This window comes from Phalangium opilio, unplaced genomic scaffold (assembly GCF_054372755.1).
Source record: "Phalangium opilio isolate 3A_F unplaced genomic scaffold, DU_Popi_V2 ptg000209l_1, whole genome shotgun sequence".
In the NCBI taxonomy this organism is placed as follows: Eukaryota; Metazoa; Arthropoda; class Arachnida; order Opiliones; family Phalangiidae; genus Phalangium; species Phalangium opilio.
The window spans coordinates 11,915,263-11,940,221 of NW_028324217.1; the positions used below are offsets into that span (position 1 = coordinate 11,915,263).

General features: G+C 38.1%; 2 non-coding genes and 78 pseudogenes across 2 annotated transcripts; all 80 read left to right on the top strand.

Annotated features, from left to right (window-relative positions):
* Positions 1-6: 6 nt before the first annotated feature.
* On the top strand, positions 7-109 carry LOC149619436 (5S ribosomal RNA; annotated as a pseudogene).
* Positions 110-246: 137 nt separating this feature from the next.
* LOC149619437 (5S ribosomal RNA) lies at positions 247-366 on the top strand (annotated as a pseudogene).
* Positions 367-504: 138 nt separating this feature from the next.
* On the top strand, positions 505-607 carry LOC149619438 (5S ribosomal RNA; annotated as a pseudogene).
* Positions 608-729: 122 nt separating this feature from the next.
* LOC149619439 (5S ribosomal RNA) lies at positions 730-848 on the top strand (annotated as a pseudogene).
* A 137-nt stretch (positions 849-985) lies between these two features.
* Positions 986-1,088, top strand: LOC149619440 (5S ribosomal RNA; annotated as a pseudogene).
* A 377-nt stretch (positions 1,089-1,465) lies between these two features.
* Positions 1,466-1,568, top strand: LOC149619441 (5S ribosomal RNA; annotated as a pseudogene).
* Positions 1,569-1,690: 122 nt separating this feature from the next.
* LOC149619442 (5S ribosomal RNA) lies at positions 1,691-1,809 on the top strand (annotated as a pseudogene).
* A 137-nt stretch (positions 1,810-1,946) lies between these two features.
* On the top strand, positions 1,947-2,049 carry LOC149619443 (5S ribosomal RNA; annotated as a pseudogene).
* A 121-nt stretch (positions 2,050-2,170) lies between these two features.
* Positions 2,171-2,289, top strand: LOC149619444 (5S ribosomal RNA; annotated as a pseudogene).
* A 137-nt stretch (positions 2,290-2,426) lies between these two features.
* Positions 2,427-2,529, top strand: LOC149619445 (5S ribosomal RNA; annotated as a pseudogene).
* A 122-nt stretch (positions 2,530-2,651) lies between these two features.
* LOC149619446 (5S ribosomal RNA) lies at positions 2,652-2,754 on the top strand (annotated as a pseudogene).
* A 121-nt stretch (positions 2,755-2,875) lies between these two features.
* LOC149619447 (5S ribosomal RNA) lies at positions 2,876-2,994 on the top strand (annotated as a pseudogene).
* A 134-nt stretch (positions 2,995-3,128) lies between these two features.
* LOC149619448 (5S ribosomal RNA) lies at positions 3,129-3,231 on the top strand (annotated as a pseudogene).
* Positions 3,232-3,368: 137 nt separating this feature from the next.
* On the top strand, positions 3,369-3,471 carry LOC149619449 (5S ribosomal RNA; annotated as a pseudogene).
* A 617-nt stretch (positions 3,472-4,088) lies between these two features.
* On the top strand, positions 4,089-4,207 carry LOC149619450 (5S ribosomal RNA; annotated as a pseudogene).
* A 137-nt stretch (positions 4,208-4,344) lies between these two features.
* Positions 4,345-4,447, top strand: LOC149619451 (5S ribosomal RNA; annotated as a pseudogene).
* A 137-nt stretch (positions 4,448-4,584) lies between these two features.
* Positions 4,585-4,687, top strand: LOC149619452 (5S ribosomal RNA; annotated as a pseudogene).
* A 121-nt stretch (positions 4,688-4,808) lies between these two features.
* Positions 4,809-4,927, top strand: LOC149619453 (5S ribosomal RNA; annotated as a pseudogene).
* Positions 4,928-5,064: 137 nt separating this feature from the next.
* LOC149619454 (5S ribosomal RNA) lies at positions 5,065-5,167 on the top strand (annotated as a pseudogene).
* A 121-nt stretch (positions 5,168-5,288) lies between these two features.
* On the top strand, positions 5,289-5,407 carry LOC149619455 (5S ribosomal RNA; annotated as a pseudogene).
* Positions 5,408-6,264: 857 nt separating this feature from the next.
* On the top strand, positions 6,265-6,382 carry LOC149619456 (5S ribosomal RNA; annotated as a pseudogene).
* Positions 6,383-6,998: 616 nt separating this feature from the next.
* Positions 6,999-7,116, top strand: LOC149619457 (5S ribosomal RNA; annotated as a pseudogene).
* A 136-nt stretch (positions 7,117-7,252) lies between these two features.
* LOC149619458 (5S ribosomal RNA) lies at positions 7,253-7,371 on the top strand (annotated as a pseudogene).
* A 137-nt stretch (positions 7,372-7,508) lies between these two features.
* LOC149619459 (5S ribosomal RNA) lies at positions 7,509-7,627 on the top strand (annotated as a pseudogene).
* A 137-nt stretch (positions 7,628-7,764) lies between these two features.
* LOC149619460 (5S ribosomal RNA) lies at positions 7,765-7,867 on the top strand (annotated as a pseudogene).
* Positions 7,868-8,004: 137 nt separating this feature from the next.
* LOC149619461 (5S ribosomal RNA) lies at positions 8,005-8,107 on the top strand (annotated as a pseudogene).
* A 137-nt stretch (positions 8,108-8,244) lies between these two features.
* On the top strand, positions 8,245-8,362 carry LOC149619462 (5S ribosomal RNA; annotated as a pseudogene).
* Positions 8,363-8,498: 136 nt separating this feature from the next.
* LOC149619463 (5S ribosomal RNA) lies at positions 8,499-8,617 on the top strand. The gene has a single exon (XR_016375602.1). It is a non-coding gene; the product is annotated as a 5S ribosomal RNA (ribosomal RNA).
* A 377-nt stretch (positions 8,618-8,994) lies between these two features.
* On the top strand, positions 8,995-9,097 carry LOC149619464 (5S ribosomal RNA; annotated as a pseudogene).
* Positions 9,098-9,218: 121 nt separating this feature from the next.
* On the top strand, positions 9,219-9,337 carry LOC149619465 (5S ribosomal RNA; annotated as a pseudogene).
* Positions 9,338-9,471: 134 nt separating this feature from the next.
* On the top strand, positions 9,472-9,574 carry LOC149619466 (5S ribosomal RNA; annotated as a pseudogene).
* A 137-nt stretch (positions 9,575-9,711) lies between these two features.
* LOC149619467 (5S ribosomal RNA) lies at positions 9,712-9,814 on the top strand (annotated as a pseudogene).
* Positions 9,815-10,191: 377 nt separating this feature from the next.
* On the top strand, positions 10,192-10,310 carry LOC149619468 (5S ribosomal RNA; annotated as a pseudogene).
* A 138-nt stretch (positions 10,311-10,448) lies between these two features.
* Positions 10,449-10,551, top strand: LOC149619469 (5S ribosomal RNA; annotated as a pseudogene).
* Positions 10,552-10,672: 121 nt separating this feature from the next.
* On the top strand, positions 10,673-10,791 carry LOC149619470 (5S ribosomal RNA; annotated as a pseudogene).
* A 136-nt stretch (positions 10,792-10,927) lies between these two features.
* On the top strand, positions 10,928-11,030 carry LOC149619471 (5S ribosomal RNA; annotated as a pseudogene).
* Positions 11,031-12,127: 1,097 nt separating this feature from the next.
* LOC149619472 (5S ribosomal RNA) lies at positions 12,128-12,245 on the top strand (annotated as a pseudogene).
* A 136-nt stretch (positions 12,246-12,381) lies between these two features.
* Positions 12,382-12,500, top strand: LOC149619473 (5S ribosomal RNA; annotated as a pseudogene).
* A 137-nt stretch (positions 12,501-12,637) lies between these two features.
* On the top strand, positions 12,638-12,756 carry LOC149619474 (5S ribosomal RNA; annotated as a pseudogene).
* A 136-nt stretch (positions 12,757-12,892) lies between these two features.
* Positions 12,893-12,995, top strand: LOC149619475 (5S ribosomal RNA; annotated as a pseudogene).
* Positions 12,996-13,131: 136 nt separating this feature from the next.
* LOC149619476 (5S ribosomal RNA) lies at positions 13,132-13,234 on the top strand (annotated as a pseudogene).
* A 361-nt stretch (positions 13,235-13,595) lies between these two features.
* LOC149619477 (5S ribosomal RNA) lies at positions 13,596-13,714 on the top strand (annotated as a pseudogene).
* Positions 13,715-13,851: 137 nt separating this feature from the next.
* On the top strand, positions 13,852-13,970 carry LOC149619478 (5S ribosomal RNA; annotated as a pseudogene).
* Positions 13,971-14,106: 136 nt separating this feature from the next.
* On the top strand, positions 14,107-14,209 carry LOC149619479 (5S ribosomal RNA; annotated as a pseudogene).
* Positions 14,210-14,586: 377 nt separating this feature from the next.
* LOC149619480 (5S ribosomal RNA) lies at positions 14,587-14,704 on the top strand (annotated as a pseudogene).
* Positions 14,705-14,840: 136 nt separating this feature from the next.
* Positions 14,841-14,959, top strand: LOC149619481 (5S ribosomal RNA; annotated as a pseudogene).
* A 136-nt stretch (positions 14,960-15,095) lies between these two features.
* LOC149619482 (5S ribosomal RNA) lies at positions 15,096-15,198 on the top strand (annotated as a pseudogene).
* Positions 15,199-15,335: 137 nt separating this feature from the next.
* LOC149619483 (5S ribosomal RNA) lies at positions 15,336-15,454 on the top strand (annotated as a pseudogene).
* Positions 15,455-15,590: 136 nt separating this feature from the next.
* LOC149619484 (5S ribosomal RNA) lies at positions 15,591-15,693 on the top strand (annotated as a pseudogene).
* A 137-nt stretch (positions 15,694-15,830) lies between these two features.
* LOC149619485 (5S ribosomal RNA) lies at positions 15,831-15,933 on the top strand (annotated as a pseudogene).
* Positions 15,934-16,550: 617 nt separating this feature from the next.
* LOC149619486 (5S ribosomal RNA) lies at positions 16,551-16,668 on the top strand (annotated as a pseudogene).
* Positions 16,669-16,804: 136 nt separating this feature from the next.
* LOC149619487 (5S ribosomal RNA) lies at positions 16,805-16,923 on the top strand (annotated as a pseudogene).
* A 136-nt stretch (positions 16,924-17,059) lies between these two features.
* On the top strand, positions 17,060-17,162 carry LOC149619488 (5S ribosomal RNA; annotated as a pseudogene).
* A 137-nt stretch (positions 17,163-17,299) lies between these two features.
* Positions 17,300-17,418, top strand: LOC149619489 (5S ribosomal RNA; annotated as a pseudogene).
* A 136-nt stretch (positions 17,419-17,554) lies between these two features.
* Positions 17,555-17,657, top strand: LOC149619490 (5S ribosomal RNA; annotated as a pseudogene).
* Positions 17,658-17,794: 137 nt separating this feature from the next.
* On the top strand, positions 17,795-17,897 carry LOC149619491 (5S ribosomal RNA; annotated as a pseudogene).
* A 137-nt stretch (positions 17,898-18,034) lies between these two features.
* On the top strand, positions 18,035-18,152 carry LOC149619492 (5S ribosomal RNA; annotated as a pseudogene).
* Positions 18,153-18,288: 136 nt separating this feature from the next.
* Positions 18,289-18,407, top strand: LOC149619493 (5S ribosomal RNA). The gene has a single exon (XR_016375603.1). It is a non-coding gene; the product is annotated as a 5S ribosomal RNA (ribosomal RNA).
* A 377-nt stretch (positions 18,408-18,784) lies between these two features.
* On the top strand, positions 18,785-18,887 carry LOC149619494 (5S ribosomal RNA; annotated as a pseudogene).
* A 377-nt stretch (positions 18,888-19,264) lies between these two features.
* On the top strand, positions 19,265-19,367 carry LOC149619495 (5S ribosomal RNA; annotated as a pseudogene).
* Positions 19,368-19,504: 137 nt separating this feature from the next.
* On the top strand, positions 19,505-19,607 carry LOC149619496 (5S ribosomal RNA; annotated as a pseudogene).
* A 122-nt stretch (positions 19,608-19,729) lies between these two features.
* On the top strand, positions 19,730-19,848 carry LOC149619497 (5S ribosomal RNA; annotated as a pseudogene).
* Positions 19,849-19,984: 136 nt separating this feature from the next.
* LOC149619498 (5S ribosomal RNA) lies at positions 19,985-20,087 on the top strand (annotated as a pseudogene).
* Positions 20,088-20,224: 137 nt separating this feature from the next.
* LOC149619499 (5S ribosomal RNA) lies at positions 20,225-20,327 on the top strand (annotated as a pseudogene).
* A 136-nt stretch (positions 20,328-20,463) lies between these two features.
* Positions 20,464-20,566, top strand: LOC149619500 (5S ribosomal RNA; annotated as a pseudogene).
* A 122-nt stretch (positions 20,567-20,688) lies between these two features.
* LOC149619501 (5S ribosomal RNA) lies at positions 20,689-20,807 on the top strand (annotated as a pseudogene).
* Positions 20,808-20,943: 136 nt separating this feature from the next.
* On the top strand, positions 20,944-21,046 carry LOC149619502 (5S ribosomal RNA; annotated as a pseudogene).
* Positions 21,047-21,408: 362 nt separating this feature from the next.
* LOC149619503 (5S ribosomal RNA) lies at positions 21,409-21,527 on the top strand (annotated as a pseudogene).
* A 137-nt stretch (positions 21,528-21,664) lies between these two features.
* LOC149619504 (5S ribosomal RNA) lies at positions 21,665-21,767 on the top strand (annotated as a pseudogene).
* Positions 21,768-22,129: 362 nt separating this feature from the next.
* LOC149619505 (5S ribosomal RNA) lies at positions 22,130-22,248 on the top strand (annotated as a pseudogene).
* Positions 22,249-22,384: 136 nt separating this feature from the next.
* LOC149619506 (5S ribosomal RNA) lies at positions 22,385-22,487 on the top strand (annotated as a pseudogene).
* Positions 22,488-22,623: 136 nt separating this feature from the next.
* Positions 22,624-22,726, top strand: LOC149619507 (5S ribosomal RNA; annotated as a pseudogene).
* A 122-nt stretch (positions 22,727-22,848) lies between these two features.
* LOC149619508 (5S ribosomal RNA) lies at positions 22,849-22,967 on the top strand (annotated as a pseudogene).
* Positions 22,968-23,104: 137 nt separating this feature from the next.
* Positions 23,105-23,207, top strand: LOC149619509 (5S ribosomal RNA; annotated as a pseudogene).
* Positions 23,208-23,569: 362 nt separating this feature from the next.
* On the top strand, positions 23,570-23,688 carry LOC149619510 (5S ribosomal RNA; annotated as a pseudogene).
* A 136-nt stretch (positions 23,689-23,824) lies between these two features.
* Positions 23,825-23,927, top strand: LOC149619511 (5S ribosomal RNA; annotated as a pseudogene).
* A 136-nt stretch (positions 23,928-24,063) lies between these two features.
* LOC149619512 (5S ribosomal RNA) lies at positions 24,064-24,166 on the top strand (annotated as a pseudogene).
* A 122-nt stretch (positions 24,167-24,288) lies between these two features.
* Positions 24,289-24,407, top strand: LOC149619513 (5S ribosomal RNA; annotated as a pseudogene).
* Positions 24,408-24,544: 137 nt separating this feature from the next.
* On the top strand, positions 24,545-24,663 carry LOC149619514 (5S ribosomal RNA; annotated as a pseudogene).
* A 137-nt stretch (positions 24,664-24,800) lies between these two features.
* Positions 24,801-24,919, top strand: LOC149619515 (5S ribosomal RNA; annotated as a pseudogene).
* The last annotated feature ends 40 nt before the right edge of the window (positions 24,920-24,959 follow it).

The window sequence follows — 24,959 nt, forward strand, 5'->3', positions numbered from 1 at the left end:
GCTCTCGGCAACGGCCATATCACGCTGAAAACACTGGTTCTCGTCCGATCACCGAAGTTAAGCAGCGTCGAGCGCAGTCAGTACTTGGGAACACAGCGTGCCGTTGGCTTTTTCCCTTTTGTTTCCTCTTTTAAATTCCACCAGATATGAAAAAAGCAAACATATTTTCTTTTTGTTATTGTTTTAAAAAGATGAAGGTTAATTTGTCTCACTTAATTCAAATTCGAATTATTAACTAGCACTCTCGGCAACGGCCATATCACGCTGAAAAACACCGGTTCTCGTCCGATTACCGAAGTTAATCAGCGTCGAGCGCAGTCAGTACTTGGGAGGGAGGCCACTAAGGAACACTGCATGCCGTTAGCTTTTTCACTTTTTTTTTTGTCTTTTAAATTCCAATAGATATGAAAAAAGCAAACATATTTTCTTTTTGTTATTGTTTTAAAAAGATGAAGGTTAATTTATCTCACTTAATTTAAATTCAAATTATTAGCTAGCGCTCTCGGCAACGGCCATATCACGCTGAAAACACTGGTTCTCGTCCGGTCACCGAAGTTAAGCAGCGTCGAGCATAGTCAGTACTTTTGAACACTGCGTGCCGTTGGCTTTTTCGTTTTTGTTTCCTCTTTTAATTTCAACCAGATATGAAAAAAGCAAACATATCTTCTTTTTGTTATTGAATTATAAAGATGAAGGTTAATTAAATTCAAATTATTAACTAGCACTGACGGCAACGGCCATATCACGCTGAAAACAACAGTTCTCGTCCGATCACCGAAGTTAAGCAGCGTCGAGCGCAGTCAGTACTTGGGAGGGAGACCACTTAGGAACACTGTTTGCCGTTGGCTTTTTCACTTTTTTTTCCTCTTTTAAATTCCTATAGATATGAAAAAAGCAAACATATTTTCTTTTTGTTATTGTTTTAAAAAGATGAAGGTTAATTTGTCTCACTTAATTTAAATTCGAATTATTAGCTAGCGCTCTCGGCAACGGCCATATCACGCTGAAAACACTGGTTCTCGTCCGATCACCGAAGTTAAGCAGCGTCGAGCGCAGTCAGTACTTTTGAACACAGCGTGCCGTTGGCTTTTTCCTTTTTGTTTCCTCTTTTAAATTCCACCAGATATGAAAAAAGAAAACATATTTTCTTTTTGTTATTGTTTTAAAAAGATGAAGGTTAATTTGTCTCACTTAATTCAAATTCGAATTATTAACTAGCACTCTCGGCAACGGCCATATCACGCTGAAAACACCGCTTCTCGTCCGATCACCGAAGTTAAGCAGCGTCGAGCGCAGTCAGTACTTGGGAACACAGCGTGCCGTTGAATTTTTCCTTTTTGTTTCCTCTTTTAAATTCCAATAGATATGAAAAAAGCAAACATATCTTCATTTTGTTATTGTTTTATAAAGATGAAGGTTAATTTGTCTCACTTACTTTAAATTCGAATTATTAACTAGCACTCTCGGCAACGGCCATATCACGCTGAAAACACCGGTTCTCGTCCGATCACCGAAGTTAAGCAGCGTCGAGCGCAGTCAGTACTAGGGAACACTGCGTGCCGTTGGCATTTTCCTTTTTGTTTCCTCTTTTAAATTCCACCAGATATGAAAAAAGCAAACATATTTTCTTTTTGTTATTGAATTATAAAGATGAAGGTTAATTAAATTCAAATTATTAACTAGCACTGTCGGAAACGGCCATATCACGCTGAAAACAACAGTTCTCGTCCGATCACCGAAGTTAAGCAGCGTCGAGCGCAGTCAGTACTTGGGAGGGAGACCACTTAGGAACACTGCTTGCCGTTGGCTTTTTCACTTTTTTTTCCTCTTTTAAATTCCTATAGATATGAAAAAAGCAAACATATTTTCTTTTTGTTATTGTTTTAAAAAGATGAAGGTTAATTTGTCTCACTTAATTTAAATTCGAATTATTAGCTAGCGCTCTCGGCAACGGCCATATCACGCTGAAAACATTGGTTCTCGTCCGATCACCGAAGTTAAGCAGCGTCGAGCGCAGTCAGTACTTTTGAACACTGCGTGCCGTTGGCTTTTTCCTTTTTGTTTCCTCTTTTAATTTCCACCAGATATGAAAAAACAAACATATCTTCTTTTTGTTATTGAATTATAAAGATGAAGGTTAATTAAATTCAAATTATTAACTAGCACTGTCGGCAACGGCCATATCACGCTGAAAACAACAGTTCTCGTCCGATCACCGAAGTTAAGCAGCGTCGAGCGCAGTCAGTACTCTGGAGGGAGACCACTTAGGTACACTGCTTGCCGTTGGCTTTTTCACTTTTTTTTCCTCTTTTAAATTCCTATAGATATGAAAAAAGCAAACATATTTTCTTTTTGTTATTGTTTTAAAAAAATGAAGGTTAATTTGTCTCACTTAATTTAAATTCGAATTATTAGCTAGCGCTCTCGGCAACGGCCATATCACGCTGAAAACACTGGTTCTCGTCCGATCACCGAAGTTAAGCAGCGTCGAGCGCAGTCAGTACTTTTGAACACTGCGTGCCGTTGGCTTTTTCCTTTTTGCTTCCTCTTTTAATTTTCACCAGATATGAAAAAAGCAAACATATCTTCTTTTTGTTATTGTTTTATAAAGATGAAGGTTAATTAAATTCAAATTATTAACTAGCACTGTCGGCAACGGCCATATCACGCTGAAAACACCGGTTCTCGTCCGATCACCGAAGTTAAGCAGCGTCGAGCGCAGTCAGTACTTTTGAACACTGCGTGCCGTTGGCTTTTTCCTTTTTGTTTCCTCTTTTAATTTCCACCAGATATGAAAAAACAAACATATCTTCTTTTTGTTATTGAATTATAAAGATGAAGGTTAATTAAATTCAAATTATTAACTAGCACTGTCGGCAACGGCCATATCACGCTGAAAACACCGGTTCTCGTCCGATCACCGAAGTTAAGCAGCGTCGAGCGCAGTCAGTACTTGGGAGGGAGACCACTTAGGAAAACGGCGTACCGTTAGCTTTCTCAATTTTTTTCCTCTTTTATATTCCAATAGATATAAAAAAGCAAAATATTTTCTTTTTGTTATTGTTTTAAATAGATAAAGGTTAGTTTGTCTCACTTAATTTAGATTCGAATTATTAACTAGCACTCTCGGCAACGGCCATATCACGCTGAAAACACCGGTTCTCGTCCGATCACCGAAGTTAAGCAGCGTCGAGCGCAGTCAGTACTTGGGAACACAGCGTGCCGTTGGCTTTTTCCTTTTTGTTTCCTCTTTTAAATTCCATCAGATATGAAAAAAACAAACATATTTTCTTTTTGTTATTGTTTTAAAAAGATGAAGGTTAATTTTTCTCACTTAATTCAAATTCGAATTATTAACTAGCACTCTCGGCAACGACAATATCACGCTGAAAACACCGGTTCTCGTCCGATCTCCGAAGTTAAGCAGCGTCGAGCGCAGTCAGTACTAGGGAACACTGCGTGCCGTTGGCTTTTTCCTTTTTGTTTCCTCTTTTAAATTCCACCAGATATGAAAAAAGCAAACATATTTTCTTTTTGTTATTGTTTTAAAAAGATGAAGGTTAATTTGTCTCACTTAATTCAAATTCGAATTATTAACTAGCACTCTCGGCAACGGCCATATCACGCTGAAAACACCGCTTATCGTCCGATCACCGAAGTTAAGCAGCGTCGAGCGCAGTCAGTACTTGGGAACACAGCGTGCCGTTGGCTTTTTCCTTTTTGTTTCCTCTTTTAAATTCCACCAGATATGAAAAAAGCAAACATATTTTCTTTTTGTTATTGTTTTAAAAAGATGAAGGTTAATTTGTCTCACTTAATTCAAATTCGAATTATTAACTAGCACTCTCGGCAACGGCCATATCACGCTGAAAACACCGCTTCTCGTCCGATCACCGAAGTTAAGCAGCGTCGAGCGCAGTCAGTACTTGGGAACACAGCGTGCCGTTGGCTTTTTCCTTTTTGTTTCCTCTTTTAAATTCCACCAGATATGAAAAAAGCAAACATATCTTCATTTTGTTATTGTTTTATAAAGATGAAGGTTAATTTGTCTCACTTACTTTAAATTCGAATTATTAACTAGCACTCTCGGCAACGGCCATATCACGCTGAAAACACCGGTTCTCGTCCGATCACCGAAGTTAATCAGCGTCGAGCGCAGTCAGTACTTGGGAGGGAGGCCACTTAGGAACACTGCATGCCGTTAGCTTTTTCACTTTTTTTTTGTCTTTTAAATTCCAATAGATATGAAAAAAGCAAACATATTTTCTTTTTGTTATTGTTTTAAAAAGATGAAGGTTAATTTGTCTCACTTAATTTAAATTCGAAATATTAACTAGCACTCTCGGCAACGACCATATCACGCTGAAGACACCGGTTCTCGTCCGATCACCGAAGTTAAGCAGCGTCGAGCGCAGTCAGTACTAGGGAACACTGCGTGCCGTTGGCTTTTTCCTTTTTGTTTCCTCTTTTAAATTCCACCAGATATGAAAAAAGCAAACATATTTTCTTTTTGTTATTGTTTTAAAAAGATGAAGGTTAATTTTTCTCACTTAATTTAAATTCAAATTATTAGCTAGCGCTCTCGGCAACGGCCATATCACGCTGAAAACACTGGTTCTCGTCCGGTCACCGAAGTTAAGCAGCGTCGAGCGCAGTCAGTACTTTTGAACACTGCGTGCCGTTGGCTTTTTCCTTTTTGTTTCCTCTTTTAATTTCCACCAGATATGAAAAAACAAACATATCTTCTTTTTGTTATTGAATTATAAAGATGAAGGTTAATTAAATTCAAATTATTAACTAGCACTGTCGGAAACGGCCATATCACGCTGAAAACAACAGTTCTCGTCCGATCACCGAAGTTAAGCAGCGTCGAGCGCAGTCAGTACTTGGGAGGGAGACCACTTAGGAACACTGCTTGCCGTTGGCTTTTTCACTTTTTTTTCCTCTTTTAAATTCCTATAGATATGAAAAAAGCAAACATATTTTCTTTTTGTTATTGTTTTAAAAAGATGAAGGTTAATTTGTCTCACTTAATTTAAATTCGAATTATTAGCTAGCGCTCTCGGCAACGGCCATATCACGCTGAAAACATTGGTTCTCGTCCGATCACCGAAGTTAAGCAGCGTCGAGCGCAGTCAGTACTTTTGAACACTGCGTGCCGTTGGCTTTTTCCTTTTTGTTTCCTCTTTTAATTTCCACCAGATATGAAAAAACAAACATATCTTCTTTTTGTTATTGAATTATAAAGATGAAGGTTAATTAAATTCAAATTATTAACTAGCACTGTCGGCAACGGCCATATCAAGCTGAAAACAACAGTTCTCGTCCGATCACCGAAGTTAAGCAGCGTCGAGCGCAGTCAGTGCTTGGGAGGGAGACCACTTAGGTACACTGCTTGCCGTTGGCTTTTTCACTTTTTTTTCCTCTTTTAAATTCCTATAGATATGAATAAAGCAAACATATTTTCTTTTTGTTATTGTTTTAAAAAGATGAAGGTTAATTTGTCTCACTTAATTTAAATTCGAATTATTAACTAGCACTCTCGGCAACGACCATATCACGCTGAAAACACCGGTTCTCGTCCGATCACCGAAGTTAAGCAGCGTCGAGTGCAGTCAGTACTTGGGAACACAGCGTGCCGTTGGCTTTTTCCTTTTTGTTTCCTCTTTTAAATTCCACCAGATATGAAAAAAGCAAACATATTTTCTTTTTGTTATTGTTTTAAAAAGATGAAGGTTAATTTTTCTCACTTAATTCAAATTCGAATTATTAACTAGCACTCTCGGCAACGGCCATATCACGCTGAAAACACCGCTTCTCGTCCGATCACCGAAGTTAAGCAGCGTCGAGCGCAGTCAGTATTTGGGAACACAGCGTGCCGTTGGCTTTTTCCTTTTTGTTTCCTCTTTTAAATTCCACCAGATATGAAAAAAGCAAACATATCTTCATTTTGTTATTGTTTTATAAAGATGAAGGTTAATTTGTCTCACTTACTTTAAATTCGAATTATTAACTAGCACTCTCGGCAACGGCCATATCACGCTGAAAACACCGGTTCTCGTCAAATCACCGAAGTTAATCAGCGTCGAGCGCAGTCAGTACTTGGGAACACAGCGTGCCGTTGGCTTTTTCCTTTTTGTTTCCTCTTTTAAATTCCACCAGATATGAAAAAAGCAAACATATTTTCTTTTTGTTATTGTTTTATAAAGATGAAGGTTAATTTGTCTCACTTAATTTAAATTCGAATTATTAACTAGCACTCTCGGCAACGACCATATCACGCTGAAAACACCGGTTCTCGTCCGATCACCGAAGTTAAGCAGCGTCGAGCGCAGTCAGTACTTGGGGGGAGGCCACTTAGGAACACTGCTTGCCGTTAGCTTTTTCACCTTTTTTTGTCTTTTAAATTCCAATAGATATGAAAAAAGCAAACATATTTTCTTTTTGTTATTGTTTTAAAAAGATGAAGGTTAATTTTTCTCACTTAATTCAAATTCGAATTATTAACTAGCACTCTCGGCAACGGCCATATCACGCTGAAAACACCGCTTCTCGTCCGATCACCGAAGTTAAGCAGCGTCGAGCGCAGTCAGTATTTGGGAACACAGCGTGCCGTTGGCTTTTTCCTTTTTGTTTCCTCTTTTAAATTCCACCAGATATGAAAAAAGCAAACATATCTTCATTTTGTTATTGTTTTATAAAGATGAAGGTTAATTTGTCTCACTTACTTTAAATTCGAATTATTAACTAGCACTCTCGGCAACGGCCATATCACGCTGAAAACACCGGTTCTCGTCAAATCACCGAAGTTAATCAGCGTCGAGCGCAGTCAGTACTTGGGAACACAGCGTGCCGTTGGCTTTTTCCTTTTTGTTTCCTCTTTTAAATTCCACCAGATATGAAAAAAGCAAACATATTTTCTTTTTGTTATTGTTTTATAAAGATGAAGGTTAATTTGTCTCACTTAATTTAAATTCGAATTATTAACTAGCACTCTCGGCAACGACCATATCACGCTGAAAACACCGGTTCTCGTCCGATCACCGAAGTTAAGCAGCGTCGAGCGCAGTCAGTACTTGGGGGGAGGCCACTTAGGAACACTGCTTGCCGTTAGCTTTTTCACCTTTTTTTGTCTTTTAAATTCCAATAGATATGAAAAAAGCAAACATATTTTCTTTTTGTTATTGTTTTAAAAAGATGAAGGTTAATTTGTCTCTCTTAATTTAAATTCGAATTATTAATTAGCACTCTCGGCAACGGCCATATCACGCTGAAAACACCGGTTCTCGTCCGATCACCGAAGTTAAGCAGCGTCGAGCGCAGTCAGTACTTGGGAGGGAGACCACTTAGGAACACTGCGTACCGTTAGCTTTTTCAATTTTTTTTCCTCTTTTAAATTCCAATAGATATGAAAAAAGCAAACATATTTTCTTTTTGTTATTGTTTTAAATAGATGAATGTTAATTTGCCTCACTTACTTTAAATTCGAATTATTAACTAGCACTCTCGGCAACGGCCATATCACGCTGAAAACACCGGTTCTCGTCCGATCACCGAAGTTAATCAGCGTCGAGCGCAGTCAGTACTTGGGAGGGAGGCCACTTAGGAACACTGCATGCCGTTAGCTTTTTCACTTTTTTTTTGTCTTTTAAATTCCAATAGATATGAAAAAAGCAAACATATTTTCTTTTTGTTATTGTTTTAAAAAGATGAAGGTTAATTTGTCTCACTTAATTTAAATTCGAAATATTAAATAGCACTCTCGGCAACGACCATATCACGCTGAAGACACCGGTTCTCGTCCGATCACCGAAGTTAAGCAGCGTCGAGCGCAGTCAGTACTAGGGAACACTGCGTGCCGTTGGCTTTTTCCTTTTTGATTCCTCTTTTAAATTCCAACAGATATGAAAAAAGCAAACATATTTTCTTTTTGTTATTGTTTTAAAAAGATGAAGGTTAATTTGTCTCACTTAATTTAAATTCAAATTATTAGCTAGCGCTCTCGGCAACGGCCATATCACGCTGAAAACACTGGTTCTCGTCCGGTCACCGAAGTTAAGCAGCGTCGAGCGCAGTCAGTACTAGGGAACACTGCGTGCCGTTGGCTTTTTCCTTTTTGTTTCCTCTTTTAAATTCCACCAGATATGAAAAAAGCAAACATATTTTCTTTTTGTTATTGTTTTATAAAGATGAAGGTTAATTTGTCTCACTTAATTTAAATTCGAATTATTAACTAGCACTCTCGGCAACGACCATATCACGCTTAAAACACCGGTTCTCGTCCGATCACCGAAGTTAAGCAGCGTCGAGCGCAGTCAGTACTTGGGGGGAGGCCACTTAGGAACACTGCTTGCCGTTAGCTTTTTCACCTTTTTTTGTCTTTTAAATTCCAATAGATATGAAAAAAGCAAACATATTTTCTTTTTGTTATTGTTTTAAAAAGATGAAGGTTAATTTGTCTCTCTTAATTTAAATTCGAATTATTAATTAGCACTCTCGTCAACGGCCATATCATGCTGAAAACACCGGTTCTCGTCCGATCACCGAAGTTAAGCAGCGTCGAGCGCAGTCAGTACTTGGGAGGGAGACCACTTAGGAACACTGCGTACCGTTAGCTTTTTCAATTTTTTTTCCTCTTTTAAATTCCAATAGATATGAAAAAAGCAAACATATTTTCTTTTTGTTATTGTTTTAAATAGATGAATGTTAATTTGCCTCACTTAATTCAAATTCGAATTATTAACTAGCACTCTCGGCAACGACCATATCAAGCTGAAAACACCGGTTCTCGTCCGATCACCGAAGTTAAGCAGCGTCGAATGCAGTCAGTACTTGGGAACATTGCGTGCCGTTGGCTTTTTCCTTTTTGTTTCCTCTTTTAAATTCCACCAGATATGAAAAAAGCAAACATATCTTCATATTATTATTCTTTTATAAAGATGAAGGTTAATTTGTCTCTCTTAATTTAAATTCGAATTATTAACTAGCACTCTCGGCAACGGCCATATCACGCTGAAAACACCGGTTCTCGTCCGATCACCGAAGTTAAGCAGCGTCGAGCGCAGTCAGTACTTTTGAACACTGCGTGCCGTTGGCTTTTTCCTTTTTGTTTCCTCTTTTAATTTCCACCAGATATGAAAAAACAAACATATCTTCTTTTTGTTATTGAATTATAAAGATGAAGGTTAATTAAATTCAAATTATTAACTAGCACTGTCGGCAACGGCCATATCACGCTGAAAACACCGGTTCTCGTCCGATCACCGAAGTTATGCAGCGTCGAGCGCAGTCAGTACTTGGGAGGGAGACCACTTAGGAAAACGGCGTACCGTTAGCTTTCTCAATTTTTTTCCTCTTTTATATTCCAATAGATATAAAAAAGCAAAATATTTTCTTTTTGTTATTGTTTTAAATAGATAAAGGTTAGTTTGTCTCACTTAATTTAGATTCGAATTATTAACTAGCACTCTCGGCAACGGCCATATCACGCTGAAAACACCGGTTCTCGTCCGATCACCGAAGTTAAGCAGCGTCGAGCGCAGTCAGTACTTGGGAACACAGCGTGCCGTTGGCTTTTTCCTTTTTGTTTCCTCTTTTAAATTCCATCAGATATGAAAAAAACAAACATATTTTCTTTTTGTTATTGTTTTAAAAAGATGAAGGTTAATTTTTCTCACTTAATTCAAATTCGAATTATTAACTAGCACTCTCGGCAACGACAATATCACGCTGAAAACACCGGTTCTCGTCCGATCTCCGAAGTTAAGCAGCGTCGAGCGCAGTCAGTACTAGGGAACACTGCGTGCCGTTGGCTTTTTCCTTTTTGTTTCCTCTTTTAAATTCCACCAGATATGAAAAAAGCAAACATATTTTCTTTTTGTTATTGTTTTAAAAAGATGAAGGTTAATTTGTCTCACTTAATTCAAATTCGAATTATTAACTAGCACTCTCGGCAACGGCCATATCACGCTGAAAACACCGCTTCTCGTCCGATCACCGAAGTTAAGCAGCGTCGAGCGCAGTCAGTACTTGGGAACACAGCGTGCCGTTGGCTTTTTCCTTTTTGTTTCCTCTTTTAAATTCCACCAGATATGAAAAAAGCAAACATATCTTCATTTTGTTATTGTTTTATAAAGATGAAGGTTAATTTGTCTCACTTACTTTAAATTCGAATTATTAACTAGCACTCTCGGCAACGGCCATATCACGCTGAAAACACCGGTTCTCGTCCGATCACCGAAGTTAATCAGCGTCGAGCGCAGTCAGTACTTGGGAGGGAGGCCACTTAGGAACACTGCATGCCGTTAGCTTTTTCACTTTTTGTTTCCTCTTTTAAATTCCACCAGATATGAAAAAAGCAAACATATTTTCTTTTTGTTATTGTTTTAAAAAGATGAAGGTTAATTTTTCTCACTTAATTTAAATTCAAATTATTAGCTAGCGCTCTCGGCAACGGCCATATCACGCTGAAAACACTGGTTCTCGTCCGGTCACCGAAGTTAAGCAGCGTCGAGCGCAGTCAGTACTTTTGAACACTGCGTGCCGTTGGCTTTTTCCTTTTTGTTTCCTCTTTTAATTTCCACCAGATATGAAAAAACAAACATATCTTCTTTTTGTTATTGAATTATAAAGATGAAGGTTAATTAAATTCAAATTATTAACTAGCACTGTCGGAAACGGCCATATCACGCTGAAAACAACAGTTCTCGTCCGATCACCGAAGTTAAGCAGCGTCGAGCGCAGTCAGTACTTGGGAGGGAGACCACTTAGGAACACTGCTTGCCGTTGGCTTTTTCACTTTTTTTTCTCTTTTAAATTCCTATAGATATGAAAAAAGCAAACATATTTTCTTTTTGTTATTGTTTTAAAAAGATGAAGGTTAATTTGTCTCACTTAATTTAAATTCGAATTATTAGCTAGCGCTCTCGGCAACGGCCATATCACGCTGAAAACATTGGTTCTCGTCCGATCACCGAAGTTAAGCAGCGTCGAGCGCAGTCAGTACTTTTGAACACTGCGTGCCGTTGGCTTTTTCCTTTTTGTTTCCTCTTTTAATTTCCACCAGATATGAAAAAACAAACATATCTTCTTTTTGTTATTGAATTATAAAGATGAAGGTTAATTAAATTCAAATTATTAACTAGCACTGTCGGCAACGGCCATATCAAGCTGAAAACAACAGTTCTCGTCCGATCTCCGAAGTTAAGCAGCGTCGAGCGCAGTCAGTGCTTGGGAGGGAGACCACTTAGGTACACTGCTTGCCGTTGGCTTTTTCACTTTTTTTTCCTCTTTTAAATTCCTATAGATATGAATAAAGCAAACATATTTTCTTTTTGTTATTGTTTTAAAAAGATGAAGGTTAATTTGTCTCACTTAATTTAAATTCGAATTATTAACTAGCACTCTCGGCAACGACCATATCACGCTGAAAACACCGGTTCTCGTCCGATCACCGAAGTTAAGCAGCGTCGAGTGCAGTCAGTACTTGGGAACACAGCGTGCCGTTGGCTTTTTCCTTTTTGTTTCCTCTTTTAAATTCCACCAGATATGAAAAAAGCAAACATATTTTCTTTTTGTTATTGTTTTAAAAAGATGAAGGTTAATTTTTCTCACTTAATTCAAATTCGAATTATTAACTAGCACTCTCGGCAACGGCCATATCACGCTGAAAACACCGCTTCTCGTCCGATCACCGAAGTTAAGCAGCGTCGAGCGCAGTCAGTATTTGGGAACACAGCGTGCCGTTGGCTTTTTCCTTTTTGTTTCCTCTTTTAAATTCCACCAGATATGAAAAAAGCAAACATATCTTCATTTTGTTATTGTTTTATAAAGATGAAGGTTAATTTGTCTCACTTACTTTAAATTCGAATTATTAACTAGCACTCTCGGCAACGGCCATATCACGCTGAAAACACCGGTTCTCGTCAAATCACCGAAGTTAATCAGCGTCGAGCGCAGTCAGTACTTGGGAACACAGCGTGCCGTTGGCTTTTTCCTTTTTGTTTCCTCTTTTAAATTCCACCAGATATGAAAAAAGCAAACATATTTTCTTTTTGTTATTGTTTTATAAAGATGAAGGTTAATTTGTCTCACTTAATTTAAATTCGAATTATTAACTAGCACTCTCGGCAACGACCATATCACGCTGAAAACACCGGTTCTCGTCCGATCACCGAAGTTAAGCAGCGTCGAGCGCAGTCAGTACTTGGGGGGAGGCCACTTAGGAACACTGCTTGCCGTTAGCTTTTTCACCTTTTTTTGTCTTTTAAATTCCAATAGATATGAAAAAAGCAAACATATTTTCTTTTTGTTATTGTTTTAAAAAGATGAAGGTTAATTTGTCTCTCTTAATTTAAATTCGAATTATTAATTAGCACTCTCGGCAACGGCCATATCACGCTGAAAACACCGGTTCTCGTCCGATCACCGAAGTTAAGCAGCGTCGAGCGCAGTCAGTACTTGGGAGGGAGACCACTTAGGAACACTGCGTACCGTTAGCTTTTTCAATTTTTTTTCCTCTTTTAAATTCCAATAGATATGAAAAAAGCAAACATATTTTCTTTTTGTTATTGTTTTAAATAGATGAATGTTAATTTGCCTCACTTAATTCAAATTCGAATTATTAACTAGCACTCTCGGCAACGGCCATATCACGCTGAAAACAACAGTTCTCGTCCGATCACCGAAGTTAATCAGCGTCGAGCGCAGTCAGTACTTGGGAGGGAGGCCACTTAGGAACACTGCATGCCGTTGTCTTTTTCATTTTTTTTTGTCTTTTAAATTCCAATAGATATGAAAAAAGCAAACATATTTTCTTTTTGTTATTGTTTTAAAAAGATGAAGGTTAATTTGTCTCACTTAATTTAAATTCGAAATATTAACTAGCACTCTCGGCAACGATCATATCACGCTGAAGACACCGGTTCTCGTCCGATCACCGAAGTTAAGCAGCGTCGAGCGCAGTCAGTACTAGGGAACACTGCGTGCCGTTGGCTTTTTCCTTTTTGTTTCCTCTTTTAAATTCCACCAGATATGAAAAAAGCAAACATATTTTCTTTTTGTTATTGTTTTAAAAAGATGAAGGTTAATTTGTCTCACTTAATTTAAATTCAAATTATAGCTAGCGCTCTCGGCAACGGCCATATCACGCTGAAAACACTGGTTCTCGTCCGGTCACCGAAGTTAAGCAGCGTCGAGCGCAGTCAGTACTAGGGAACACTGCGTGCCGTTGGCTTTTTCCTTTTTGTTTCCTCTTTTAAATTCCACCAGATATGAAAAATGCAAACATATTTTCTTTTTGTTATTGTTTTATAAAGATGAAGGTTAATTTGTCTCACTTAATTTAAATTCGAATTATTAACTAGCACTCTCGGCAACGACCATATCACGCTGAAAACATTGGTTCTCGTCCGATCACCGAAGTTAAGCAGCGTCGAGCGCAGTCAGTACTTTTGAACACTGCGTGCCGTTGGCTTTTTCCTTTTTGTTTCCTCTTTTAATTTCCACCAGATATGAAAAAACAAACATATCTTCTTTTTGTTATTGAATTATAAAGATGAAGGTTAATTAAATTCAAATTATTAACTAGCACTGTCGGCAACGGCCATATCACGCTGAAAACAACAGTTCTCGTCCGATCACCGAAGTTAAGCAGCGTCGAGCGCAGTCAGTACTTGGGAGGGAGACCACTTAGGTACACTGCTTGCCGTTGGCTTTTTCACTTTTTTTTCCTCTTTTAAATTCCTATAGATATGAAAAAAGCAAACATATTTTCTTTTTGTTATTGTTTTAAAAAGATGAAGGTTAATTTGTCTCACTTAATTTAAATTCGAATTATTAACTAGCACTCTCGGCAACGACCATATCACGCTGAAAACACCGGTTCTCGTCCGATCACCGAAGTTAAGCAGCGTCGAGCGCAGTCAGTACTTGGGAGGGAGGCCACTTAGGAACATTGCTTGCCGTTAGCTTTTTCACCTTTTTTTGTCTTTTAAATTCCAATAGATATGAAAAAAGCAAACATATTTTCTTTTTGTTATTGTTTTAAATAGATAAAGGTTAGTTTGTCTCACTTAATTTAGATTCGAATTATTAACTGGCACTCTCGGCAACGGCCATATCACGCTGAAAACACCGGTTCTCGTCCGATCACCGAAGTTAAGCAGCGTCGAGCGCAGTCAGTACTTGGGAACACAGCGTGCCGTTGGCTTTTTCCTTTTTGTTTCCTCTTTTAAATTCCACCAGATATGAAAAAAGCAAACATATTTTCTTTTTGTTATTGTTTTAAAAAGATGAAGGTTAATTTTTCTCACTTAATTCAAATTCGAATTATTAACTAGCACTCTCGGCAACGGCCATATCACGCTGAAAACACCGCTTCTCGTCCGATCACCGAAGTTAAGCAGCGTCGAGCGCAGTCAGTATTTGGGAACACAGCGTGCCGTTGGCTTTTTCCTTTTTGTTTCCTCTTTTAAATTCCACCAGATATGAAAAAAGCAAACATATTTTCTTTTTGTTATTGTTTTATAAAGATGAAGGTTAATTTGTCTCACTTAATTTAAATTCGAATTATTAACTAGCACTCTCGGCAACGACCATATCACGCTGAAAACACCGGTTCTCGTCCGATCACCGAAGTTAAGCAGCGTCGAGCGCAGTCAGTACTTGGGGGGAGGCCACTTAGGAACACTGCTTGCCGTTAGCTTTTTCACCTTTTTTTGTCTTTTAAATTCCAAAAGATATGAAAAAAGCAAACATATTTTCTTTTTGTTATTGTTTTAAAAAGATGAAGGTTAATTTGTCTCTCTTAATTTAAATTCGAATTATTAATTAGCACTCTCGGCAACGGCAATATCACGCTGAAAACACCGGTTCTCGTCCGATCACCGAAGTTAAGCAGCGTCGAGCGCAGTCAGTACTTGGGAGGGAGACCACTTAGGAACACTGCGTACCGTTAGCTTTTTCAATTTTTTTCCTCTTTTAAATTCCAATAGATATGAAAAAAGCAAACATATTTTCTTTTTGTTATTGTTTTAAATAGATGAATGTTAATTTGCCTCACTTAATTCAAATTCGAATTATTAACTAGCACTCTCGGCAACGACCATATCACGCTGAAAACACCGGTTCTCGTCCGATCACCGAAGTTAAGCAGAGTCGAGCGCAGTCAGTACTTGGGAACACTGCGTGCCGTTGGCTTTTTCCTTTTTGTTTCCTCTTTTAAATTCCACCAGATATGAAAAAAGCAAACATATCTTCATATTATTATTCTTTTATAAAGATGAAGGTTAATTTGTCTCACTTACTTTAAATTCGAATTATTAACTAGCACTCTCGGCAACGGCCATATCACGCTGAAAACACCGGTTCTCGTCCGATCACCGAAGTTAATCAGCGTCGAGCGCAGTCAGTACTTGGGAGGGAGGCCACTTAGGAACACTGCATGCCGTTAGCTTTTTCACTTTTTTTTGTCTTTTAAATTCCAATAGATATGAAAAAAGCAAACATATTTTCTTTTTGTTATTGTTTTAAAAAGATGAAGGTTAATTTGTCTCACTTAATTTAAATTCGAAATATTAAATAGCACTCTCGGCAACGACCATATCACGCTGAAGACACCGGTTCTCGTCCGATCACCGAAGTTAAGCAGCGTCGAGCGCAGTCAGTACTAGGGAACACTGCGTGCCGTTGGCTTTTTCCTTTTTGATTCCTCTTTTAAATTCCAACAGATATGAAAAAAGCAAACATATTTTCTTTTTGTTATTGTTTTAAAAAGATGAAGGTTAATTTGTCTCACTTAATTTAAATTCAAATTATTAGCTAGCGCTCTCGGCAACGGCCATATCACGCTGAAAACACTGGTTCTCGTCCGGTCACCGAAGTTAAGCAGCGTCGAGCGCAGTCAGTACTAGGGAACACTGCGTGCCGTTGGCTTTTTCCTTTTTGTTTCCTCTTTTAAATTCCACCAGATATGAAAAAAGCAAACATATTTTCTTTTTGTTATTGTTTTATAAAGATGAAGGTTAATTTGTCTCACTTAATTTAAATTCGAATTATTAACTAGCACTCTCGGCAACGACCATATCACGCTTAAAACACCGGTTCTCGTCCGATCACCGAAGTTAAGCAGCGTCGAGCGCAGTCAGTACTTGGGAACACAGCGTGCCGTTGGCTTTTTCCTTTTTGTTTCCTCTTTTAAATTCCACCAGATATGAAAAAAGCAAACATATTTTCTTTTTGTTATTGTTTTAAAAAGATGAAGGTTAATTTTTCTCACTTAATTCAAATTCGAATTATTAACTAGCACTCTCGGCAACGGCCATATCACGCTGAAAACACCGCTTCTCGTCCGATCACCGAAGTTAAGCAGCGTCGAGCGCAGTCAGTATTTGGGAACACAGCGTGCCGTTGGCTTTTTCCTTTTTGTTTCCTCTTTTAAATTCCACCAGATATGAAAAAAGCAAACATATTTTCTTTTTGTTATTGTTTTATAAAGATGAAGGTTAATTTGTCTCACTTAATTTAAATTCGAATTATTAACTAGCACTCTCGGCAACGACCATATCACGCTGAAAACACCGGTTCTCGTCCGATCACCGAAGTTAAGCAGCGTCGAGCGCAGTCAGTACTTGGGGGGAGGCCACTTAGGAACACTGCTTGCCGTTAGCTTTTTCACCTTTTTTTGTCTTTTAAATTCCAAAAGATATGAAAAAAGCAAACATATTTTCTTTTTGTTATTGTTTTAAAAAGATGAAGGTTAATTTGTCTCTCTTAATTTAAATTCGAATTATTAATTAGCACTCTCGGCAACGGCAATATCACGCTGAAAACACCGGTTCTCGTCCGATCACCGAAGTTAAGCAGCGTCGAGCGCAGTCAGTACTTGGGAGGGAGACCACTTAGGAACACTGCGTACCGTTAGCTTTTTCAATTTTTTTCCTCTTTTAAATTCCAATAGATATGAAAAAAGCAAACATATTTTCTTTTTGTTATTGTTTTAAATAGATGAATGTTAATTTGCCTCACTTAATTCAAATTCGAATTATTAACTAGCACTCTCGGCAACGACCATATCACGCTGAAAACACCGGTTCTCGTCCGATCACCGAAGTTAAGCAGAGTCGAGCGCAGTCAGTACTTGGGAACACTGCGTGCCGTTGGCTTTTTCCTTTTTGTTTCCTCTTTTAAATTCCACCAGATATGAAAAAAGCAAACATATCTTCATATTATTATTCTTTTATAAAGATGAAGGTTAATTTGTCTCACTTACTTTAAATTCGAATTATTAACTAGCACTCTCGGCAACGGCCATATCACGCTGAAAACACCGGTTCTCGTCCGATCACCGAAGTTAATCAGCGTCGAGCGCAGTCAGTACTTGGGAGGGAGGCCACTTAGGAACACTGCATGCCGTTAGCTTTTTCACTTTTTTTTGTCTTTTAAATTCCAATAGATATGAAAAAAGCAAACATATTTTCTTTTTGTTATTGTTTTAAAAAGATGAAGGTTAATTTGTCTCACTTAATTTAAATTCGAAATATTAAATAGCACTCTCGGCAACGACCATATCACGCTGAAGACACCGGTTCTCGTCCGATCACCGAAGTTAAGCAGCGTCGAGCGCAGTCAGTACTAGGGAACACTGCGTGCCGTTGGCTTTTTCCTTTTTGATTCCTCTTTTAAATTCCAACAGATATGAAAAAAGCAAACATATTTTCTTTTTGTTATTGTTTTAAAAAGATGAAGGTTAATTTGTCTCACTTAATTTAAATTCAAATTATTAGCTAGCGCTCTCGGCAACGGCCATATCACGCTGAAAACACTGGTTCTCGTCCGGTCACCGAAGTTAAGCAGCGTCGAGCGCAGTCAGTACTAGGGAACACTGCGTGCCGTTGGCTTTTTCCTTTTTGTTTCCTCTTTTAAATTCCACCAGATATGAAAAAAGCAAACATATTTTCTTTTTGTTATTGTTTTATAAAGATGAAGGTTAATTTGTCTCACTTAATTTAAATTCGAATTATTAACTAGCACTCTCGGCAACGACCATATCACGCTTAAAACACCGGTTCTCGTCCGATCACCGAAGTTAAGCAGCGTCGAGCGCAGTCAGTACTTGGGGGGAGGCCACTTAGGAACACTGCTTGCCGTTAGCTTTTTCACCTTTTTTTGTCTTTTAAATTCCAATAGATATGAAAAAAGCAAACATATTTTCTTTTTGTTATTGTTTTAAAAAGATGAAGGTTAATTTGTCTCTCTTAATTTAAATTCGAATTATTAATTAGCACTCTCGTCAACGGCCATATCATGCTGAAAACACCGGTTCTCGTCCGATCACCGAAGTTAAGCAGCGTCGAGCGCAGTCAGTACTTGGGAGGGAGACCACTTAGGAACACTGCGTACCGTTAGCTTTTTCAATTTTTTTTCCTCTTTTAAATTCCAATAGATATGAAAAAAGCAAACATATTTTCTTTTTGTTATTGTTTTAAATAGATGAATGTTAATTTGCCTCACTTAATTCAAATTCGAATTATTAACTAGCACTCTCGGCAACGACCATATCAAGCTGAAAACACCGGTTCTCGTCCGATCACCGAAGTTAAGCAGCGTCGAATGCAGTCAGTACTTGGGAACATTGCGTGCCGTTGGCTTTTTCCTTTTTGTTTCCTCTTTTAAATTCCACCAGATATGAAAAAAGCAAACATATCTTCATATTATTATTCTTTTATAAAGATGAAGGTTAATTTGTCTCTCTTAATTTAAATTCGAATTATTAACTAGCACTCTCGGCAACGGCCATATCACGCTGAAAACACCGGTTCTCGTCCGATCACCGAAGTTAAGCAGCGTCGAGCGCAGTCAGTACTTGGGAACACAGCGTGCCGTTGGCTTTTTCCTTTTTGTATCCTCTTTTAAATTCCACCAGATATGAAAAAAGCAAACATATCTTCATTTTGTTATTGTTTTATAAAGATGAAGGTTAATTTGTCTCACTTACTTTAAATTCGAATTATTAACTAGCACTCTCGACAACGGCCGTATCACGCTGAAAACACTGGTTCTTGTCCGGTCACCGAAGTTAAGCAGCGTCGAGCGCAGTCAGTACTTTAGAACACTGCGTGCCGTTGGCTTTTTCCTTTTTGTTTCCTCTTTTAATTTCCACCAGATATGAAAAAAGCAAACATATTTTCTTTTTGTTATTGTTTTAAAAAGATGAAGGTTAATTTTTCTCACTTAATTCAAATTCGAATTATTAACTAGCACTCTCGGCAACGACCATATCACGCTGAAAACACCGGTTCTCGTCCGATCACCGAAGTTAAGCAGCGTCGAGCGCAGTCAGTACTAGGGAATACTGCGTGCCGTTGGCTTTTTCCTTTTTGTTTCCTTTTTTAAATTCCACCAGATATGAAAAAAGCAAACATATTTTCTTTTTGTTATTGTTTTAAAAAGATGAAGGTTAATTTGTCTCACTTAATTTAAATTCAAATTATTAGCTAGCGCTCTCGGCAACGGCCATATCACGCTGAAAACACTGGTTCTTGTCCGGTCACCGAAGTTAAGCAGCGTCGAGCGCAGTCAGTACTTTAGAACACTGCGTGCCGTTGGCTTTTTCCTTTTTGTTTCCTCTTTTAATTTCCACCAGATATGAAAAAAGCAAACATATCTTCTTTTTGTTATTGAATTATAAAGATGAAGGTTAATTAAATTCAAATTATTAACTAGCACTGTCGGCAACGGCCATATCACGCTGAATACACCGGTTCTCGTCCGATCACCGAAGTTAAGCAGCGTCGAGCGCAGTCAGTACTTGGGAGGGAGACCACTTAGGAACACTGCGTACCGTTAGCTTTCTCAATTTTCTTCCTCTTTTAAATTCCAATAGATATAAAAAAAGCAAACATATTTTCTTTTTGTTATTGTTTTAAATAGATAAAGGTTAGTTTGTCTCACTTAATTTAGATTCGAATTATTAACTAGCACTCTCGGCAACGGCCATATCACGCTGAAAACACCGGTTCTCGTCCGATCACCGAAGTTAAGCAGCGTCGAGCGCAGTCAGTACTTGGGAACACAGCGTGCCGTTGGCTTTTTCCTTTTTGTTTCCTCTTTTAAATTCCATCAGATATGAAAAAAGCAAACATATTTTCTTTTTGTTATTGTTTTAAAAAGATGAAGGTTAATTTTTCTCACTTAATTCAAATTCGAATTATTAACTAGCACTCTCGGCAACGACCATATCACGCTGAAAACACCGGTTCTCGTCCGATCACCGAAGTTAAGCAGCGTCGAGCGCAGTCAGTACTAGGGAACACTGCGTGCCGTTGGCTTTTTCCTTTTTGTTTCCTCTTTTAAATTCCACCAGATATAAAAAAGCAAACATATTTTCTTTTTGTTATTGTTTTAAAAAGATGAAGGTTAATTTGTCTCACTTAATTTAAATTCAAATTATTAGCTAGCGCTCTCGGCAACGGCCATATCACGCTGAAAACACTGGTTCTTGTCCGGTCACCGAAGTTAAGCAGCGTCGAGCGCAGTCAGTACTTTAGAACACTGCGTGCCGTTGGCTTTTTCCTTTTTGTTTCCTCTTTTAATTTCCACCAGATATGAAAAAAGCAAACATATCTTCTTTTTGTTATTGAATTATAAAGATGAAGGTTAATTAAATTCAAATTATTAACTAGCACTTTCGGCAACGGCCATATCACGCTGAATACACCGGTTCTCGTCCGATCACCGAAGTTGAGCAGCGTCGAGCGCAGTCAGTACTTGGGAGGGAGACCACTTAGGAACACTGCGTACCGTTAGCTTTCTCAATTTTTTTCCTCTTTTAAATTCCAATAGATATAAAAAAAGCAAACATATTTTCTTTTTGTTATTGTTTTAAATAGATAAAGGTTAGTTTGTCTCACTTAATTTAGATTCGAATTATTAACTAGCACTCTCGGCAACGGCCATATCACGCTGAAAACACCGGTTCTCGTCCGATCACCGAAGTTAAGCAGCGTCGAGCGCAGTCAGTACTTGGGAACACAGCGTGCCGTTGGCTTTTTCCTTTTTGTTTCCTCTTTTAAATTCCATCAGATATGAAAAAAGCAAACATATTTTCTTTTTGTTATTGTTTTAAAAAGATGAAGGTTAATTTTTCTCACTTAATTCAAATTCGAATTATTAACTAGCACTCTCGGCAACGACCATATCACGCTGAAAACACCGGTTCTCGTCCGATCGCCGAAGTTAAGCAGCGTCGAGCGCAGTCAGTACTAGGGAACACTGCTTGCCGTTGGCTTTTTCCTTTTTGTTTCCTCTTTTAATTTCCACCAGATATGAAAAAAGCAAACATATCTTCTTTTTGTTATTGAATTATAAAGATGAAGGTTAATGAAATTCAAATTATTAACTAGCACTGTCGGCAACGGCCATATCACGCTGAAAACAACAGTTCTCGTCCGATCACCGAAGTTAAGCAGCGTCGAGCGCAGTCAGTAATTGGGAGGGAGACCACTTAGGAACACTGCTTGCCGTTGGCTTTTTCACTTTTTTTTCCTCTTTTAAATTCCTATAGATATGAAAAAAGCAAACATATTTTCTTTTTGTTACTGTTTTAAAAAGATGAAGGTTAATTTGTCTCACTTAATTTAAATTCGAATTATTAGCTAGCGCTCTCGGCAACAGCCATATCACGCTGAAAACACTGGTTCTCGTCCGATCACCGAAGTTAAGCAGCGTCGAGCGCAGTCAGTACTTTTGAACACTGCGTGCCGTTGGCTTTTTCCTTTTTGTTTCCTCTTTTAATTTTCACCAGATATGAAAAAAGCAAACATATCTTCTTTTTGTTATTGTTTTATAAAGATGAAAGTTAATTAAATTCAAATTATTAACTAGCACTGTCGGCAACGGCCATATCACGCTGAAAACAACAGTTCTCGTCCGATCACCGAAGTTAAGCAGCGTCGAGCGCAGTCAGTACTTGGGAACACAGCGTGCCGTTGGCTTTTTCCTTTTTGTTTCCTCTTTTAAATTCCACCAGATATGAAAAAAGCAAACATATTTTCTTTTTGTTATTGTTTTATAATGATGAAGGTTAATTTGTCTCACTTACTTTAAATTCGAATTATTAACTAGCACTCTCGGCAACGGCCATATCACGCTGAAAACACCGGTTCTCGTCCGATCACCGAAGTTAATCAGCGTCGAGCGCAGTCAGTACTTGGGAGGGAGGCCACTTAGGAACACTGCATGCCGTTAGCTTTTTCACTTTTTTTTGTCTTTTAAATTCCAATAGATATGAAAAAAGCAAACATATTTTCTTTTTGTTATTGTTTTAAAAAGATGAAGGTTAATTTGTCTCAGTTAATTTAAATTCGAATTATTAACTAGCACTCTCGGCAACGACCATATCACGCTGAAAACACCGGTTCTCGTCCGATCACCGAAGTTAAGCAGCGTCGAGCGCAGTCAGTACTAGGTAACACTGCGTGCCGTTGGCTTTTTCCTTTTTGTTTCCTCTTTAAATTCCACCAGATGTGAAAAAAGAAAACATATTTTCTTTTTGTTATTGTTTTAAAAAGATGAAGGTTAATTTGTCTCACTTAATTTAAATTCGAATTATTAGCTAGCGCTCTCGGCAACGGCCATATCACGCTGAAAACACTGGTTCTCGTCCGATCACCGAAGTTAAGCATCGTCGAGCGCAGTCAGTACTTTTGAACACTGCGTGCCGTTGGCTTTTTCCTTTTTGTTTCCTCTTTTAATTTTCACCAGATATGAAAAAAGCAAATATATCTTCTTTTTGTTATTGTTTTATAAAGATGAAGGTTAATTAAATTCAAATTATTAACTAGCACTGTCGGCAACGGCCATATCACGCTGAATACACCGGTTCTCGTCCGATCACCGAAGTTAAGCAGCGTCGAGCGCAGTGAGTACTTGGGAGGGAGGCCACTTAGGAACACTGCTTGCCGTTAGCTTTTTCACTTTTTTTTCCTCTTTTAAATTCCTAGAGATATGAAAAAAGCAAACACATTTTCTTTTTGTTATTGTTTTAAAAAGATGAAGGTTAATTTGTCTCATTTAATTTAAATTCGAATTATTAGCTAGCGCTCTCGGCAACAGCCATATCACGCTGAAAACACTGGTTCTCGTCCGATCACCGAAGTTAAGCAGCGTCGAGCGCAGTCAGTACTTTTGAACACTGCGTGCCGTTGGCTTTTTCCTTTTTGTTTCCTCTTTTAATTTTCACCAGATATGAAAAAAGCAAACATATCTTCTTTTTGTTATTGTTTTATAAAGATGAAAGTTAATTAAATTCAAATTATTAACTAGCACTGTCGGCAACGGCCATATCACGCTGAAAACAACAGTTCTCGTCCGATCACCGAAGTTAAGCAGCGTCGAGCGCAGTCAGTACTTGGGAACACAGCGTGCCGTTGGCTTTTTCCTTTTTGTTTCCTCTTTTAAATTCCACCAGATATGAAAAAAGCAAACATATTTTCTTTTTGTTATTGTTTTATAATGATGAAGGTTAATTTGTCTCACTTACTTTAAATTCGAATTATTAACTAGCACTCTCGGCAACGGCCATATCACGCTGAAAACACCGGTTCTCGTCCGATCACCGAAGTTAATCAGCGTCGAGCGCAGTCAGTACTTGGGAGGGAGGCCACTTAGGAACACTGCATGCCGTTAGCTTTTTCACTTTTTTTTGTCTTTTAAATTCCAATAGATATGAAAAAAGCAAACATATTTTCTTTTTGTTATTGTTTTAAAAAGATGAAGGTTAATTTGTCTCAGTTAATTTAAATTCGAATTATTAACTAGCACTCTCGGCAACGACCATATCACGCTGAAAACACCGGTTCTCGTCCGATCACCGAAGTTAAGCAGCGTCGAGCGCAGTCAGTACTAGGTAACACTGCGTGCCGTTGGCTTTTTCCTTTTTGTTTCCTCTTTAAATTCCACCAGATGTGAAAAAAGAAAACATATTTTCTTTTTGTTATTGTTTTAAAAAGATGAAGGTTAATTTGTCTCACTTAATTTAAATTCGAATTATTAGCTAGCGCTCTCGGCAACGGCCATATCACGCTGAAAACACTGGTTCTCGTCCGATCACCGAAGTTAAGCATCGTCGAGCGCAGTCAGTACTTTTGAACACTGCGTGCCGTTGGCTTTTTCCTTTTTGTTTCCTCTTTTAATTTTCACCAGATATGAAAAAAGCAAATATATCTTCTTTTTGTTATTGTTTTATAAAGATGAAGGTTAATTAAATTCAAATTATTAACTAGCACTGTCGGCAACGGCCATATCACGCTGAATACACCGGTTCTCGTCCGATCACCGAAGTTAAGCAGCGTCGAGCGCAGTGAGTACTTGGGAGGGAGGCCACTTAGGAACACTGCTTGCCGTTAGCTTTTTCACTTTTTTTTCCTCTTTTAAATTCCTAGAGATATGAAAAAAGCAAACACATTTTCTTTTTGTTATTGTTTTAAAAAGATGAAGGTTAATTTGTCTCATTTAATTTAAATTCGAATTATTAACTAGCACTTTCGGCAACGGCCATATCACGCTGAAAACCACTGTTCTCGTCCGATCACCGAAGTTAAGCAGCGTCGAGCGCAGTCAGTACTTGGGAGGGAGGCCACTTAGGAACACTGCATGCCGTTAGCTTTTTCACTTTTTATTTGTCTTTTAAATTCCAATAGATATGAAAAAAGCAAACATATTTTCTTTTTGTTATTGTTTTAAAAAGATGAAGGTTAATTTGTCTCACTTAATTTAAATTCGAATTATTAACTAGCACTCTCGGCAACGACCATGTCACGCTGAAAACACCGGTTCTCGTCCGATCACCGAAGTTAAGCAGCGTCGAGCGCAGTCAGTACTTGGGAGGGAGACCACTTAGGAACACTGCATGCCGTTGGCTTTTTCACTTTTGTTTCCTCTTAAATTCCACCAGATATGAA